Here is a 20,223-nt window from a genome sequence, read left to right as displayed (position 1 = left end):
CCACATATTTTATGAGAAAGAGACCAAAATTATAAGGCAAAAATCTGGACATTCTGAGAAAATCTGGACAGTTAAGAGGTATGCTTGGTAGACTGATGGATGCATAATTCCCCATGGTCAGTGGTAAGATCAGCCTTGTGGGGAACATTATCATTATGTTGCTCCCAGCTTCAGGGATGAAACCTGTAACTAAACTTAGGTTAAAGAGTATGAGGACTGGCTCTTGGAGGGCATGCTTCATTCTATTTATTAAACCTACAGGTATATTGTCAGGGTAGATGGAAAAGAGTATTTTTGGTCATAGATAGCAACTTCATAAAAATTTCATTGTGAAAATGGGAGATGTAAGAGCTTCATTGTTTTAGTAATTTGTAGTTGTCTGTAAATTTGGTCAGCCAGAGGCATTCGACATTGGCTTTGACTTCAGAAAAGTAGATGCCAAAAAGGAGCAGTTAAAAGACCAATCCCTGAAGGGTTCCACTGGTTGCTGGCCTCCTTGTGGAGGTGGACTCCCCAGTTGTAACTTCCTAGGTCTTTGCCTGTGACATAAAGGTGACATAAGGGTTTATGCCCAACCTCTTGCATTTATCAGCAATGCCTGACTGGGGTATTGTGTCAGATGCCTTGGCCAGGTCAGGCTAGGCAGCAAGAACCATCTTGCCTTAATCCATTCCTTTGGTGTCCTTCTCAAAAAAGTCTACCAGGTTTAGTAGGCATGATTTTCCCTTAAGGAAACAAAAATAGGTAAGGTCCATGGTCTGGAGTTTTCCTATGCCATTAATGAAAATTTCCCTGATAATTATTTCAATGTCTTTGCATATGAAACTAGAGAGACTTATGGGTCTGTACTTTGCAGGGTCGTTAGCTGGCTTGCCTTTGGGCTGGAAGATAATGTTTTCTGTTTTCCATTTGTGAGGCACAAACCTGATTGGAAGCTATGGTTAAATAATGATTCCAGATATAGGTATATATATATATATATATATATATATATAGGTTATATTTCATGCTATTTAGAAGGCAGTCTGGGATATTGTTGGTGCCCATTGATGCACAGTGTTCCTGGCCTTAGAGAGAGTAATGAGTACCTATTCCCCCTAGTAATGGTAGGATAAGTTATATTTTATGGTATTTCCTGAGTGGAGGTTAGGGGGAGGGGGGTAAAGTCAGAGCTGAATTTATATGCCAGCAGGTTTACTATATATTCCAGATCAGTATAGGTGTCTCCATTAACAATGAGCTCAGCACACAATTTATTACTGCATTTGAGGTTGCAGACATTAGTTAAAGAATGCCTTCTGGCTTCGTTTGGCCTGTGATGCCAAATTTCCTCAAAGTTGGCTTTTGTAGAATTTATTTGTCCTCTGAGTTGTTTGTTTAATTTGATGAGAGTACTTTTATCCTTCTGGGTGCTACACCTCCTAATTTTGCCACAGTTTTCTTCCTTTTGTCATAGAGGCTATTGATGTTGTGATTCCGCAAGAGTGACTTGTTTTTTTGAATTAGTTCTGTACTTATTCCTGATGAGCTAAAATGCCTCTGTGGAGCTATTACAATGTCTGTGTGGATATTCTGTGGACAGTTCCACATACATAGCAGTGTTTTTAAGGTGTAGCATGGCTTGTGATTTTGCCAGATTATCACTTAATAGTACGAAGTTAGCCTTAATGTAATTCTTGAACATTCCAAGATTAGCTGGGGGTACTAAGTTTTATTTGTACTTCAAAGGAGACCATTTTGTGGTCTGACCTCACAAGAGAGGACATTACATTAGGGGTATGTAGTGCTCTCCTATATTAGTGCGGACGAGATTCAGAATGATTGCAGCCCTAGTTGGTGTATTTACAATCTGGTCTAGGGAGCTTACGTTTACAAAATCCAGACATTTCAGAGCTTGCATGTTTGGTGTCACATATGATTCCCAGTTAATAGTGGGCTAGTTAAATTTGTCCATGAATATAGTATTGTATTGGATGGGACTGTTTTCAGAAAATTTAAATACTTGTTATGGTTTTCCTGGATAATAAAGAGGGACCTAGAGCTTGCAAGGAAATGGTATATCAATATTCATTAAAGATAAATACACCTCTAGATTGGTTAGACAGCATGATTCCCTGGAGATACTTCAGGTGAAATTAACTGTTGATAGGACACTTATTCAAGTCATTGCCGCCTACAGGACCTCCTCCATGAATCAGAACACCCACTCTGCCTGTTTGGATCTGCTTGAGTCTTTCAAGATACATCCAAACACCATGGTTTTGGGGATCCACTGACTGGGAAAATTAATCATGTGCAAACTCACTTGCCTAAAGGTTCCTCAACTTCATTATTGACTCCAGTGTTGTGGAACAGCTAGTTGACACCACCACAAGGGGTGCCAACATCCTGGAGCTGGTGCTTACCAATATGTGGACCACTGCAGTACCCCCATTGTGAGGTCTTCCCTGGTGAGATCTGACCATAAATCAGTCTCATTTTAAGTTTCTATCACCCCTAACACCCCCCAGCACCAACTAAACTAAAAACTTCTCCAAAGCAGATTATAACCTCTTATGGGATGATACAAATAGTTTCATTGCACCTCTCCCCTCAAATGGAACTGGCAACTATGCTGAGTTCTACACAAATGCTTTATACAAACACCTGAACAACTACATTGACTCAGCCATACCTGATAGGACCAAAACAAGCTCCTCAAGGAAGAGCAAACCTGTCTGGTCAACAACTGCCATTAACAGGCTTTACAAAAAGAGGAAGAAATTGCTGTCTAAGAGTAAGAGGGAGTGATCCCTAAACTTTAAACACTCTGTCCTCAGCTTAAACAAGCAAATAAGACTTTTTTGAAGTCCTCCAAAGCTAACTACGAATCCAAATGAGCTTCCTCAACTTAGGACAACCATGAGACATTCTTTAGTTACATCCATAACCTAAAAGGAAAGGCTCAGATTTCTGCCAAACTGGTAGTTCATGATACCACATATACCGAGCCTGTGGACATGCTAACCTGTTAGCTGACAGATTCTGTGAAAACTTCACTCCTCTGACCTCTCCACACATACCCCAATACATCCCTACCACCTGTCCTTTACCTTGTATCTCTAAAGAGCAGGTCATGAATGCCCTCTCTAAGGTCAAAAACACAGCATCTGTGGGACCTGATAATGTTTCAGGCTACATCCTACATGGACTCAAACAAGAATTAACAATGCCATTGGGTACTCTTTTCAATCATAGTCTAAACACTGGCTTCATACCAGCTGAATGGAAAAAAGCCACCATTATCTCCTTGCACAAAGGTGTTACCTCCACCGTCCCCAGGAACTATAAACCTATTAACCTGATTAGGCTTATCTGCAAGGCCATGTAAAAAAATATCACGGACCTTATCAACAAAAATACTGGTATCCTCCAAACACTTGACCCTACTCAATTTGGACGTGTCAAAGGGAGATCATGCCTATTAAACTTGGTAGACTTCTTTGAGACAGGCACTAAGGTGCTTGATGAGGGGAAATCTGTGCATACTACCTATCTAGACTTAGCCAAGGCTTTTGGCACTACCCACCACTCAGGCATAACTGACAAACTCACTGAGCTAGGTATCAACCCGTATATCATTAGATGGGTCACTAACTGGCTCAGTGATAGAACCCATATAGTCAAAATAGGGGAAGCCACCTTCAACAGCAGACCTGTAACCAGTGGTGTTCCACAGGGATCAGTCCAGGGATCTCTCCTTTTTATAATCGATTTCTCAGAAGTGCAAGCTAAAACTAAAAGACTGTGGGTGAGAATGTTTGCTGATGACTGTAAACTGGGAGTAGTCATAGAATCTACAAACGATGTGAACATCCTACAAGAGGGTCTTACACAAAGAAATGACTGGTGGCAAAGTCATGGACCTAAACCCAATGCAAAAAAATGTATTATCACCCCTTTTATTAAGAGTGATGTTCCTGCTAACTACAACATCAATAACAACACCCTATGTGTGCACTCGGTAGTAAGAGACCTGGGCACACAGGTTGAGAGCAACCTTATCTTTGATCACCATGTCTTCACAGTGGTAAGAAGGGCATTCTGTATTGCTCATCTGATAAGTAAGGGCATTGCCTCCAGAAAAAAAGAAGTTATAACCTCCCTGTACTCTTCCCTCATCAAGCCAATAATTGAGTACAATGCTCCTTTTTGTATGTAACTTTCCAAACACCTGCAGCAATTGGAGTGACCACAAAGGTTCTTCACAAGGAACATTCAAGGTCTTCAGCATCTGTCCTATGAGAATCATCTGAAATTACTGTCACTTTATTCTGTTTCATACAGGCTACACAGAGGTGATCTCTGCCTTACATATAAGGCAATCTTTGACCCTGCTTTATTGGAAATGCTGCATATCCGTAAGTTAAATGGTACATGAGTTACTCACTCTAATGACCTTAACTTGGTATGTGACATTAATAGAACCTGCTGGAGGGACAGATTTGTCTCTTAGAGGTTACCACACCTTTGGAACAGATTCCGGCTTCATGCAAGCAGAGCACCTCATTGGCCCTCTTCAAACTCAGTCTGGACGATTGAATGGGTAACCATAAATTCACCCCAGGGGTTCCACCTATGTCCCTCTAAGACAAGGGTGATATGTACTGATTGTGAAAATAAAAGTAAAACTTGGCTAGGCATGTAAGGGCCCTAGGGTCATTAGCCTAGTAACCTCCTATGATCATGTGATCCTATGATCCTGTGGAGCTTTGTCTATGGTGATTTGAACATGGAGAAGTTTGAGTGCATCATCCTGTTTGAACAGCTTTAAGGTATATTATTTTTTGATGTCAACTGAGACATCTTATCTTTAGTCTCTACCTGTGTAGTAGCTGATCTAAATGTGCAGAAATTATTATAGCCTTGCACTACCAGGGTGGTCTCATTGGCTTTAAACCATGACTCAGTGACAGTGAAGACATCAGCATTCTTTATGGTGATGACAGTTTGTAGGTAATGGAGATTCTTGTTTAGACTCCTAGCACTGAGCAGTGTCCCATCAGATTTTCCTAGTTTTGATTTTCTGTATCAAAAGTATTTTCAGTCTGCCATTGCCTAAAAAAGGCACCTTGAGGAGAACAATGTTTTAGCTAATATTCAAAAGCCTTGGAGTATGAGGTGCAGACCACACCTGGCAAAGCAGTGCTGTCTGTTAACCATCTCTTTCCATGCTGACAAATATTGCACCCCCTTAGAATATCACCAGAAACTAAACCAATTATTAAAGTCAATCAACATCTGTTCATATTGCGGCATCATCCTTGGAGAAGATAGAATGTTGTCAGTGTTAGGCTCATACCAGCCTGGGACACATATTTCAAGATCTCCATGATGTTTGTCTTCATATATTCTAGGGAGGTCTGTCTCAGGTCATTTGCACACTCATGGGCTATGACTGTGTCATACTGGTACTTGTGGTTCAACAACTGGAGTGAGTGTGTAATAAAGTGGATCCTGGCCCTTGATAGGCAACTGACAGTGACTTTCTATGTACTCAGCCTGGTGAGAGGGACATCAATGTGATTCACAATGGTGTCTCTAATGATCAGAATATTAGTTTGTATGGTGACTTGCCCTATGGGCTTAGAAGTAAAGGCTCCATGAGGTGTAGTTGTATGTGTTGACATGGGTACACTTTTGAAAGTATGCACTTGGGGCTGTTGAGAGCATTTGCAATGTGTGCTTCGTCTAGGAGATCTTTGGGGTTTAGGAAAGTTACATTTAAGTGCCTCAACATATGTGGGTCTATGTGTCTCCTTCCTACTGTTTATTATTTATTTATTTATTTCAGTTTGATGACCGGGGGAAGTCCAGTGGGCTTAAAAGAGCCCTTTTTCAGTGGAAGCCCTGGGAGAAAAGCTCCAGTAGCAATTACAAACATATTAGCATATACATATACAAAGCAAAAATGTCATACAGCTTTATGCAGCATTCTACAGTAAAAATTGTACATTCTACAATAATAATAAAATCTAGCAACTGTACAGTTAAGCGATGCATGCAGCATGGGAACAACTGGCAATCTGATTGACATTAGGAGTGGTTTTATTAGAGATGGTTGTCTTCAGTGATATTGTACAAATACATCTCTGAAATGCCATATAAGTTTTGTTTGAATATTAACTGGCTATCAGTAAACATGAGGCAGTTTCTACATTGCCTCAGGATGCCCATATCCACCAAGCTGATAAGAGATAGTGAGAGGTTCATATCCATGGCAACAGGTGCTTTTTATTGATTAGATGGTTGTGGTCAGGATATAGAATAAAGTCAAGATTATCTGGATTGCAACACCAGAGGCTGTGTTTGCCTCTGTACAGACTAGTTGCCCTGTATGCAACTAGGTACTGGGGAATTTTAAGGGTGGTTTTACAGGAAAAATGTCAATTAAAGGTGCTTGCATCTATATAGGGCACTGCCAAATACTTGAGGGGAAAAAACTAAAGTACACCCTAATGATTTATAGATGACATTTTAGGGAGATATTCTGAAGACAGGGTAGACGGTAGCTAATCAAGCAGTATTTACTCAATAAAAATAATTGCCTTTGTCAAGAATAATGAATAGTGGGGATTCGTTTAATTGGCTACTACCTAGCTACTGCTAGTGCTGATCTCACCACTGCTTATCACTGCTGGGATACAATGCCCATTTGCTTCTTCTCTCCCATGAAACAAAACAGTAACACTAATCTCAAGATGAGAAACAGGCCTAAGGTAATTTGTTGATCAACAGTCTTGTCCCAGATGATGCAGAGGTTTGTAGGCTTTTTGTAGCTTTTTTTTCTGGTAGATGCATTGAATAGCAACCATACCAGTCAGGAAGGTTGCACACAAACAATCATTGCCCAGTCAGAGACAGTCAGGAATCAATGCCCATTGCTCCTTCTCTCCCCAGAAGAAAAACAGTAGTACAAAGTCAAATCTGGCAACCATGATGCAGTTATCAGGCTCCCTGGTGATCATCTGTTTCCAGGAAATAATGCCCCTATGTTACTTTTCTCACCAGGAGCCATACAGAAGCATTAATCCCAAGATGGCCATTGAGAGGTAGAATGTCTTTCCAATAATCAGTGTCTTGGGCCAGATGCTGCAGATTTTAGAGTTAAGACAGAAAAAAGGGGTTACTATCTTATGATTTGCAGTATGCTTTAAGCAGTTACATTTGATAGAGGGGGTACCTCAAGCTTTAGCAGTCTAAGGGGAGAGTAACTACTTTGAAAAGAGCAAGATAAATGGGATGGCGTGGTCACATAGTATCCAAGCTGTATGGAACACAGTGAGTGGGTCAATAAATTTAAATAGGTGAAGAGGGAGTGACTTCACAAAATGATAATTCTTAGCTTACTTGCAATAGCCAGTTAAAGAGGAGAGGGAAGGAATTATGATGTCAGATTAACAAAAGGGTGGGCAAATAGAGGTACATTGAGTTTAAAAATACAGCGGCACTGTGGTGGTATGATGTGGAAAATTTAATATCTGTGTGACTCACAAGAGACACAACTCTGGTTTCTTTCCTAGTTGAAATAGAAAATGGAATACAATTAAAACTCAGTGTAATGAAAATACACCACATTATACAAAATAGAATAAAGCAATAATGCTTACTTCAGATTTATCTGAAGAGACTGTAGGCAAGGGACAGACAGGAGTATTCTTTGAGGAGCTTACGGAGTTGGTATAAAAGGAGCAGGTTGACATATTGTAACCAACTGGCTTTATTAAGCATGATACAATGATGCCCTTTTTAGGTAAGAGGGTAAAGAAATGGAAGATAGAGCAGTTTATAGTTTGAATGGTGGAAGAGTTATTCTTGGATGCTGCTACAACCAGTGGAAGTTCAAGCTGGACTAGTTGAATGCCTTTGCATATGGCATTCCTGTTTGTACTGTAGAGAAAAGAGGAAATTTTAGAGGATCAAAATAGGAAATAATTAATTTTCTTCTGTATTTGTTCTAGGTTAATGTAAAAGTTCAGTGCAAAATCAAGCCACATACTGATGTATTTGAAGGAGATGACTTATCAATGGGGTTTTCAAGATGGTCATGTATAAGACATGATTGAGAGTTTTTTTTTTTTTTTTGCCATTTAGGGAAGGTACCAAATAGTAGTGTTCAGCATTAGCTTTTTATTATTAAGCCATTTAATTAGAGAAAGGAGGTCCACGTATAGTTGTAGTTGTATGGTCAAGGAGGTTAGATTTAAGTGAGATAAGACCATGGGTTCAACATAAAGTAAGACAGAGCAGTGATTTAGTTTGTGGGTCTTAAAATACAGATATGCCACTATAGCTGTTGAATGCATGGCATGCACAAAAAAACAGGTATGGATAGATTGCTGTCTTTACTAGTAAACTAAGTCTTAGGAATTGTAAGAGAGCTTCAAGATGGGGCAATTTGTTAATGAGACTTCTGGTATTGAGAGGAGCCATCTATCTTGATGTGATCCATGTTCAGGTTTAATATGCTTGTTATGTTTGAATAGCCATTAGCTAGACTCTGCCTAAAAATGTAATATGTGAACAGCAAAAACTTCAGTCTCTATGCAGAAGCCTTAAAGCAAGAGTTGCAGGCAAATGTTTGTGAAGCAAGTTGGACTATCGAGCATCTCTTCAAAATGACATACCAGATTCCCTGGAATAACTCCAAATATTTAACCAATTGTTTAAGCCAATTTGATTTTCTTTGTGCCTAGACATAGCTCTTGTATGAGGAACAATTCCACTGAAGACCAGTGTTTTGTCTACATTTTTCACATGCATGGAGAGCTCTCAGATATTTATCTCAGCAAATCCTTCATGGAAAGGCTCACCCAGACTCTGTTACATTTTGCTGTGAGGGAAAGGTTAGTTTGCTTTTTATTTGTTGTATTTTGTATTACTTTATTGCCTTTTTCTAGTTTGTATATTGGGATTTGTTTTATTTATACTGTGTTTTACTTGTATTCTGCTTTTAACTGCATATTAAAACTTGAAAAGAGATTACAACTCTGTCTCTTGTGAGTCAGACAGAAATTAGAACAGGTCAGTTAAGGAGTCACACATAACTTACAACACGTCAGTTAAGTTAATTATCTGTGAACTGAGGGGGTGGAGATATGAACTAAACCTTCTATTTAAGGGGTAAAATAAAACATTTCAGAGCTTTACTGGAAAGGCTCACCCAGACTCTACTACAGTTTGCTGTGAGGGAAAGGTTAGTTTGCTTTTTTTTGTTGCATTTTGTATTACTGTATTGCCTTTTTCTATTTTGTATGCTGTGATTTGTTTTCTTTACACTGTGTTTTACTTGTATTCTGCTTTTAACTACATATTAAAACTTGAATTGAGACCACAACTCTGTCTCTTGTGAGTCAGAAAGAAATTTTCCCCACCCAGTTACTGTTGTGTTCTTAAATGCCATTGTCTTTCTAGTTGCCTACTCTTATGTAAATTTGATCATATATCTCATTTCCTCTCTGCTTTTACTGGCTGATGTAAGTACAAAATTATTATTTTGTGAAATCATTCCCCTTCAACTATTTAAATTCATTGGTCATCCTACTGTATTCCACAATACCAGAATACAAAAGTGACCACCCCCTTTCAATCTATCCTGCTGTTTTAAAAATTGTGACTCTCCACTAAAACTTAACTTTTTAGACAGGTAAAACTTAAGTTACTTACTTTCACATCTAACTCCTCTAGTGCACACTGCAGTGTTTAGGAAATCCATTTTTTTCATCTTACCTTTTAGCATCTATTGCAAAACCACCAGTTATTGGAGATCCCACATTCTGCCTCTCAGTAGTCATCTTGGGATTAGTGCTTCTGTTTTCTCCTGGTGAGAGAAGGAGTGCAGTTACATTATTTCCTGGAGACTGCTGATCACCAGAAAGCTTAATAACTGCTTTATAGGTGACAGCTTGCAATCTATGCTTATATTCTGATCCTGGTGAGAGTAGGAGCAGAGTGCATTGATTCCTGATTCTTTCTGGTTGCAGAGTGAGTGTCTGTGCTTAACATACCTGACTGGTCTGGTTGTTATTCGAGGCATCTACCAGAAAAAGGCTACAAGTCTGCAGACCCTTGCATCATCTGGGACAAGACTGTGGATCACCAAACAGTCCGTGACCTGCTTCTCTTCTTGGGATTGGTGCTAACATTTTGCTTCTGGTGAGAGAAGAAGCAAAGGAGTATTGTATTCCAACAGAGTGAAGCTGTGCTGAGACCAGTATTAGTAGTAGCCAGGCAGTAGCCATTCAAGTGATTCCCCTCTTTTCATCATTCTTGACAAGCTAATACTTTATTTTTCAGTAAGTACTGCTTGATTTCTTTCTAACTTCAGAATATCTGCCTAATTATTTCATCCTTTAAATTTCAGGGTCTACCTATTAGTTTTCCCTCAAGTGTTTGGCAGTGCTCTGTACAAACTCAGAAACCATAAGTAACAATTTTCCTGTAAAAGGAATATATAAGGAAACAGCTCCAGTACTTAGTAACAATGACCATCCCTCCTTGCATGTCTAAAGGTCAGTTCCCTGTGCTTTTTCCTATTAACCTGGTGAACTTGGGCATTCTGAGGCAGTGTAACAACTGTCTCATGTACACAGACAACCCTCTCCTCTTACCTCCTAACACTCATACTTGTGAGAGATGCACTTATATATCCAAATTGGAATCCATGCACTCTCAAGCCAAGACCGGAATAGCTGCTCAAGAGGAGAAGGTCAACACCTGCGCCATACCACATGCAAAACAGCCCTCCAGAACACCCACCATCACAGCTCTCACATAAAAACACAAACTACATGCCCACCTTCGCGGAGGCTCTCAGTAGAAATCTACCCAAACAGCAGAGACCTCCAAGGCAGAAATGCACTCTACCACCAAAACACAGCACAAACCACAAGACACACAGCTCACCTTCACAGTGCACCCCTCAACCTAAGCTCCTAAGGCAAAACAGTTGCCCAATACACTAATCATAGGTGACTTGATAATGAGGCACACTGATGTCCCACTCACTAGGTTGAATAAGGAGAAGGTAACAGTCAGCTGTCTATCAGGTGCCAGAATCCAACACATAACACACAGACTCAGGTCACTCCACAACAAGTAAAAGTATGACTCTGTCACTGTCCATATGGGTGTGAATGACCTGAGACACCCCTCCTTGGACTACATGAAAAGCGACATGGAGGAGCTCTTGGATTATGTGGCCCAGGCAGGTATGACCCTAGCCCTGACGAGCATCCGACCATTGCCCAGAATGATACCGCAGTACAAGCAGAAAATGATTGACTTCAACAATTGGCTAAGTTTCTGGTGTCATTCTAAGGGGATCCAGTATCTGTCTGTTTGGCATGAAATGATTGACAGACCTCGATACTTTGCCAGAGATGGCCTGCATCTGTCACCCCTGGGTTTCCAGATACTGGCTAAGGCTCTTGCCAGCCCTATAGTTCCTTTTTAGGCAGTGTTCCAAAGACCAAACTACCACTGTAACAGCTATAAACAAATGCAATCTGAGGATCATGCTGCTCAGTGCTAGAAGTCTAAATCTCAAGATGCACTTGCTCGAAGCACTCATCAAAATGGAGAGCATCAACATTTGTGCTGTAATGGAGACCTGGTTTAAAGCAGCAGAAAACATCCCTGTGCTACCAGGCTATAACTCATTCCACACCTTTCGGCCCCAGAACATGGACCAAAGCTCCAAAGGTGGTAGTGTCTCAATATTCATAAAGGATATGCACACATCCAGACTAGTAGCCCAGCATAACACATTGGAGATACTTCAAGTACAACTTACATTGGGTAAGACGGTGATTCAGGTCGTAGCCTGCTATAGGTCCCCAACCATGTCCCAAGACTCTCACTCCACATTCCTAAGCACCCTGGAAACTGTTAGGGTCCAACCCAGCACTCTCATAGTAGGTGACTTCGACTACTCCTCCATCAACTGGGAAAGCCTGCCTGCATGCACAACTCTACAAAACACACATGGAGGTGCTTCAGGATCACATGTCCACATCCATCCTTACCAACCATTGCTCTTCCCATTAGGTTACTGAGGAAGGGCCACTCCACACCATTCTAAGAAGAGGAACATTTGCTTCTTCCTCCTGAGAAATGTCAAAGGTACAAACAGTGTGCACTCTAAGGTCACTGTTCAGAGGGTGACCTTTATCACCTTGCAGAGATGCTGGTATCGGGACTGCTGGGAATTCAGAGGGTGATCTTGCAGGAAAAGAAAGGAGAAGAATAAACAAATAAAAAAGGCATAAATATAACAGATTAGTTATCTATTCTACAATTATTAAAATATTGCATTACTGCCAAAATACACCACATTTACCCTGCAACCTAGAAGATCCATCCCTCCTCCTCTAGCAGGTGATCCTATTCCCTTTGGTCTCCTGTGGAACTGGAAGACATAAGCATTAGGAAATGCAACATATCTCTGACAGCAGAAGGCAATTGTATCTACAGATTCTTTGGACTACAGTACAGTGCCAATCCAACCACAGAATGCTTACTATAAAACAATGTCTGTTTCCTTTAAACCTGTTCCTTCCACTGGGCTCAGGTCTCTGCATTTGTGCCTGCCCTGCTTTCCAGAGGGGTTGATAAAAGTAACACTCACAAATCTGTTAAGCTGGAGCCAGTGATCAAATTTATGCATGGGGGGTCTAGCAGTGGTCCCAGTGGTCCTTGGGAATCTATTGCAAAAACAGCCTGCAATATTTACTGCAGAAGACAAGACCTTTGCTAGATCTTGTGCCTGTTTAGGCCATATGCACTCAATAAGTCAAAAGCAGGAGAAAAATGATAGCCAAGAAACATAGTAGCAAGTAAAATACATCATGTAATTTTCACTGATGGGCAGCAAGGTAGAGCAATGCACATGGCCAGTAGCATGATGCAATGTGACACAGTGTGACCAGGCTTTACACTTGCATACACCCTACATGACCGATGAGCCCAACAGCAGGAAGAAACACTCCCCTTAACATAGCCTGGGAGTGATAACTCATCACACTATGGTGCATATCAGAGGTGACCTTTCTGCATCAACTCATTAGCACAATAATCACACTCTGAGTCTCATTTTAGAGTGATATAGACCGCAACCAATATTTTGTGAGAGTCTGCATTACAGTCAGAAATTTAGAGTATTAGAATATTGTTGTATTCAAACTATAATGCCATATAGGCAAACTGACAACAGGCAGGGCAATTGGTAATGGATCTCAGGACTTGAGTGACCACACAGGGATAAAGGGAGCAACAGATGCTGTCAGAGAGCATTAGAGTATGAGGACAACCCTGCACAGCAAACTACAGTGTATTTTTTTGAGTGGGGGGCTCATTATGACAAAGCACTATGGTCAGGGCAGGACTAAGTGTAATCCTGTTAGGAAGGGCTCAACTTGACAGGACACAGGGGAGATGTAGGACAGGTTGGAGTCCTGTTACTACTGATGGACTCAACCCAAGGAGGCACAGCAGACAGGCAGGATGGGTTACAGTCCTTTTGATGAGGTTCAGCCTGGCAAGGTACAGATGACAGGCAGGGCAGATTACAGTACTGTCACTGGGACTCAGTCTGAAAGGGCACATGGAATACAGTCAAGCTTAGTCTCTGTTCTACTGTGTAGGTGACAGAAGACTGTATCATATACTCATGGACAATCTGATGTGCTAGACTAGATATTACACCTTTATACATGAGGAAAAGACTGTGCTATCCAAATATCTCATAGATAGAAGTATGGATAATATTCCCACAGCTGACACAGTGTGGTATGGTGTCGGAACAATCTGACTGCATCAACATACAACACTCTGGCCACTGTAATGGTGCTAGGGAAAATATGGAGGCACTTACTGACTGTTATGGAGTTATGTATGCACATTCTGAGCCACACTTGCAATGCACAGTTATGCATGCCCAGGCTTGAGCCTGAGGCTGGGGAAAATGGTAATGGCTGAAAATGTTCACTACATAGGAGATGGAGGTGCTGACTACAGGTCCTATGCTTACATAGTATGTGTATCCTTACGAAAGACATAGCTGATACAGTCTTCCAAGCTAAGTTGTGGCAAGGATTGGTGCAAGATGCTATCTTAGCACACTAATATATATGAGTCATAGGATCACTAATATCTTACTGCATGCCAGGACCAAGGTACAGGGAATCACCAGAGACAGGCTGACCACAAGGGCAGGCCACCAACACAGATGTGTCTCAGAAAAATAGAAGGCATTTCTATTATCTCACAGTGTGTAAAGTGAAAGAACCCTCATTCTTGGTGGTGCCTAGGATGTGTGAGCTGGACTGTTGATGACTACTTAAGAGTTTGTAGGCGATGCTCAAGTAAGTAGTAGCACATGCCATACCTCTGAGACAGTAACTAGCATCTGAGAATGGCTTACTTAGACAAACACATATGTATTTAAGTCACTTAGAGTCACTGGGGCTGTGGCAGTCACAGACTGCACTGCAAGGTATGTATGTGTCCATAGGTTATGCATATGATTGGCATGCTGCAGTCTGTGTGCCACATGGTGGTGGGACTCACAAATATATTACAGCATTGCCACTGATATGTTATCCACATGCTTTCACAGGTACTACTGGGTAAGGATCCAGCAAAACAGGTTTGAGCATGCCTGATCTCAGCAGGTCACTGGTGTTGATTATGATGACTATGATGCCTTGCTCAAGGTATAGTCTGATGGCACAGTAGAACTGTCAGTAATGGTGATGTGGATGTCACACTGACATCAGCCACAGCTGAGGTGACTGGGGAGGGGCAAGATGAACCTTTAACATGACCTATGTTTAGCAAAGGTCATACTGTTGATGTCAGCATCACCCCTGCTACACAGGTGTCACAACCACAGGTGGCCTCAGAAGGCCACACTGCTTCTGTGGTCCATGTCTCCAGGATACAGAAGCAGCATATGGTTACCTGTCAGCACCATGGCTTCAAGACATTCCCAGACCCAGATGTCATCCTTGGTATCAATCAGTAGATGTGCAAGTCAGTGAGCCAGGCACAGACAGCCAGTACTCACACAATGTTAGAGATACTGAGTGTGTTTTGTAGCTTGTGTGAGTTGTTGCAACTGTTGCAGGAACTGCAGGATATTCTACAGTGCATACCAAGTCCACATGAGTGGGACGAAATGAATAAAGATTGAGAACCCGTTCTAGACCTTTGTCTGGCAAATGACTTAATCGTGGCCAACACACGGTTCAGCCAGAGAGACAGTCACAAGACAGTATACAAGAGTGGCCAACATGCAACTCATACTTTCTCATAGTAAGGAAAGGACACTAGGGTAGAATCTGTAATTTCAAAATCATTCTCAGTAAAATTATAAGCCAATTGCATAAACCACTGGCTGCAGAAATCATTTCAAGCAGTGGTGAGATAAAGCTCTAAGGTCAACAGAGACTAGGCTGATGACCTGGAGGTCAACTGTAGAGAAATCACATAAGTTCAAGGAAACACTCAAGGCTGAAGAACCTCATGAAGAAGAGGTAATAGGTGGAGTAGAAAAGGAATGGCAAAACTTCCTCAAAACAGCATGTGTGAAGACTATAGGACAGACATGTGTCCAAACCAAGTATGGAAATAAGGTTCACAAGAAAAGGTGGTGGTGGAATGCAGAAGTCCAGGAAGTCGTCAAAAGAAAAAAAGTGTACAGGAAATAATGGTAGAAAGAAAAGTTGGTCAAGACTAAGAAGGAGTACTGGTTGACTAACAAGGAGGCAGTTGCAACAGCAATGAGCAAGGCATCAGAGGCACTCTACTAGCTTTTGGAAAGGGACTCAGCAGATAGCCCAAAGACACTCTACCAGGGTGTGAGGAAAAGATAGAAAGATAATGATAATGAAGATAGTCATCAGGCACCCTTCATAAGGGATGTCAGTAACAACCTGCACACCAATACACAGGATATCAAGGACAGATGGAAAGAAGACTTCCAGCAGCTTTTGAATGAAGAAAATTGCACAAAAGGTGTACTGCCCCAGACACAACATACAATGAAAGAAGAAGAGCCCACCCCAGAAGAATTCAGAACAGTACTAAGGAAAATGAGTTTATGGAAAGCAGCAGGCTCAAATGAGGTCATTGCAGATATGATCGAGATGTTGGGTGAGTTAGAGGAGAAATGGCTCCAGCAATATGGAGAGCAAGGTGCATCCTAGATGGATGGAGAATAAGCATTCTCATGCCAGCATACAAGATCAAAGGGTACATTCACAACTGTGGGTAGTAGAGAGGTATCAAACAACAGTCACACTGCATGAAAGTTCTTTAAAGGGTGATTTATAACTGAGTAAGCAGAGAAATAGAAAGAAAGACAGAAGTGGACAGTTTGGATTAAGATCAGTTTGCTGTACAACCAACGCAATGTCTGCAGTTAGACGGATTGAAGAGAAGAAGCTAGAGATGAGGAAAAAGTCCAACAGAGCATGTCTAGCCTTGGGGAAAGCATATGACAAGGTCCCAAGGAGATGATTTGTGCAGTCCTGTGATGCTTCCAAGTCCCAAAAACGTTGGTAGAATTAGTTCAGGTCATTACAAGGATCTAATGACACAACTAAGACAGTAGTAGGACTCACAGAAAGTTTGCAGTAGGAGTGGATGTATATCTAGTTTTGGCTCTGAGCCCTCTTCTGTTCATACTGGTAATGGACTACATTAGCAAACAGGCTGGCTGAGACAGATTAACAAAGTTGCTGTATGTAGACAATGTGGCATTACAAGGAGACTGTGAAAAAGAACTTCAGCAAATAATAGGGGGTTGTAATGCAAACCAGAAAACACAAGGAATTAAACTTAGTACATTTAAAACAGTTGTAATGCCAAAAAAGTGGGAGAAATCAGAAGAATATGAGAAATGAGATAGAAGGGAAAACAGTGGAACAGGTAAGCAGCTTAAAGTATCTGGGAGGGGTGGTTGAGGAGAAGGGAAATCTGAATGAGAAGGTCGAAGCTAGAAATAGAGGCGGTGCAATCAAATGGCAGAGACTGACAGGGGTAGTATCTGACAGAAGAATGACAAAGAAACAGTGGTGTGATCAGTACTACTGTATGGCACAGAAAACTGGTCGTAAAGGCAGGACAGTTAAGGAAGCTAGAGGTGATGAAGATGAAGTGACTGAGATGGATTGTAGGATACACACTGTGGGACAGACAAAGAAATGATGACATCAGAGGAGAAGCCCAAGCAGCTCCAATGGCAGACAATGTCAAAGGGAACATACTGCACATGTGCAGGAAAGCAGAAGACAATCTGGTGAAGAAGATCTGGGAGAGGCAAGGACAAGATAAGAAGAAGCAAGAGCAAATCAGCAAAGAAATGGATTGATTGTGTGAGGAAAAAAGCAAGTACAGTCAGGCAAGTGGCACTGACTCGAGAGAGAGAGAGATGGTGACAGTTGACTTGACATCCAAATTACATGTAGACAATGGAAGAAAAGGGGTGATGATAATGATGATGATGATGATGCAAGCAGAGTTACAGGAGATAATTTGAAATGTTGGGACCCACCAGAGTGAGTCTCAAAATGCAGAGACTGAATGGCCGAAAGAACAGATTTACACTTACCAAGTTCAAGATACAGTTCCACAAAATATTTCCTTTTCTCTAGGGTATGGCAACCTTTGAGTTAATATATGTACGTTTGGGGGTGTTGTGGGCCCCCCCCACACATCAGGGGAGGGTGCAGAGAGGCTTGTCCCTATGCAGAAAAAAGTTTCAAGATTTGCTCTTCTGTTTTATCAGGTGATAGATGAGAATTAAATCATCTTGGACCAGGCTTATGCAGCTGACACTCACAATTCCAGTGGCCACTTCACTGTACACAATGTCCATGACTGCTACCCATCCATGAATGGACACTACAGTAGATTTCACTGATGCACTTTCAGATACACAATGAGCACACCCCACAAGGCAAGTTGATGAGGTTCCCTCATTTCAGCACCATTGTTTTCCTCTATAGCCCTACCATAAGCAACACCTATCTATGTCTATTCATGTTGTAATAGACACTAACATTTGAATGGAACTCCACAGTGAAAACTAAGGTGAGGTTCAATAGGATGCCTCCAGTCTTCATTCTGCAGGACAGGGTCACATGGCACATCGTGTCTGCATTCTGCTAATGAAATCTCTACCACACTGCTGTTAGATATGATCACTGACTCTACCCAAGGTTCCAGCTGTGTGCATAGTTCCTCCTTTGATAACAGGGCTGTGTCATGTCACTATGTCCCAGCCAGCCTTTGTAAATGATGATGATGATGATTGCTCCCCACTCCTATAGCCTGTTTGGATATGGTAATGGCTAACCCACAGTGTGGCCTGTCAATGCAGTGCAATGCAAAGCTTGGGTGTGTTACCACATGCATCAGTATTAATCTGTGTTTGTCTTTTTATGGCCTGTAGCTGTGGACCAGGTGCTATCTTTTTCCAAATGCTATGACATATTGCTCCCACCTCTGCCTCATATGGGTTCCTGCCATAAACTCCTCACCCAGCTCATTTTATGCTACTGTGATAAGGATGTCGGACAGAGCTGCAGTATCCCTATACTGCAATTGTTTTTTTTAGTGCCATGTTATGTAGCATAGTGCAGACAACATATATCTTGCTGCAGGTTTGTGGAACATACAATAGTGCACCACTAGATGTTTTCAAGCAGTGAAAGCAGGTCTTCAGCAGTTTAGGCACACGTGCAATAATCTTATATGTTTGTGACACTATGGTGCTATACGCCATCTTTGCCATGGTCTTGGGACAGCAGATGGGGGTTATCAGCCATAGTTCCAAGTTCTATTTTGCATCGCAGTGGACACCTATGTTTATGGCATTACACTATCAGGATCTCTGCAGGTGGCAAAGTGTGTATCTGCCAGCTAGATAACCCTGTGCAAAGTCACTCCACATGAAATGCTGGTATAGACTGTGCATGTGCCAGCTGTGGGAATCATGGGAACAGTTTAGAGGTTGCACAGACACACTGCACTGCACATCCCCTGGCAGTTGATGGAGTGGAAGCATTTCTAGTTGATGTTTTAATAGCAATGTGGAGGCTGTCATTGCCTTCCATGCCTTCAGGGAAAATGTTAAGCCATAGAATACCTGCACGGTAGTGTTTCTCTTCTCTGATATCCATGAACAACATATATTCCGTCACATGTTGCAACTTCAAATCAAGAAACTGGTGTAAGATTTGCAATGCTGATATCTGCAAATTTCCTATTTTGTTCCCTTGTGGATGCTGAAAAGTCACCATGGCAAGAATGGGCCAATGTTACACCAATCTTCTGATCCACTCAGATAGGCAGTCTAAACATTCCCTTTTCTTCCATGTGAGGAAGTCACATAGCTAATATCTCCCATATGTTTAGCCTACAAAGTAGCCATTGGCAATTTCCAGTTCATGGAGGTGATGTTGTGCTAGTCACTGGTGGACATTTCTGCAACATGGTGAGTGGTCATATACAACATCACAGACAGTGGCTATCAAGCTGGCCACAAACACAGGCTGACAAGCTACATCATGTTCCACTTAGCACAACTGATACACCTGTACAATGGCACAATGGTGTTAAGAATAACTAAATGGCATGGCTTATTGCTTTAATTTTATCCTACTCCTACTCTTTCAGCTTTTCCCGGTTAGGGGTCGCCACAGCGGAACTCCTGTCCACTAATGATTGGCAGTAGATTTTTACGTACTGGCTTACCCGGCCTAACACACAACCTTCAATGAAGGAATGCCCATTCACGCATGTCGCTACACAGAAGACACTCTAACTGAGAATTGAACGGGCAATGTCTAACTGTGAGGTGACAATGCTACCGCAGCACCACCACTGCAGTTATTGCTTTAATTTTATACATGTCTGAATTATGCCACCATGGTTGATGTCAACATTTGCATATGTAATGGCTCCCCTTAGCATGCTGACTCTCACTTTCATAACATTATGTAGTTATCTGCATGTGATGCATACCACACTATTCTAGCACTGGTATATTTGCTCTACATCTGTCTCTGAATTGCCTTCAATGCATGTCACTACTCAGTTTGCTAAATTGTGCAATACACTGAACTATTAGTTTCTAAATATCGCCCAATTTTGTTTGTTGCAAACCCTGTTTCTTTT

Source organism: Protopterus annectens, chromosome 3.part1 (assembly GCF_019279795.1).
Source record: "Protopterus annectens isolate FY-2018-M chromosome 3.part1, PAN1.0, whole genome shotgun sequence".
In the NCBI taxonomy this organism is placed as follows: domain Eukaryota; kingdom Metazoa; phylum Chordata; order Ceratodontiformes; family Protopteridae; genus Protopterus; species Protopterus annectens.
The sequence above is the reverse complement of the archived record's forward strand: the minus strand, read 5'-3'. Positions refer to the sequence as shown.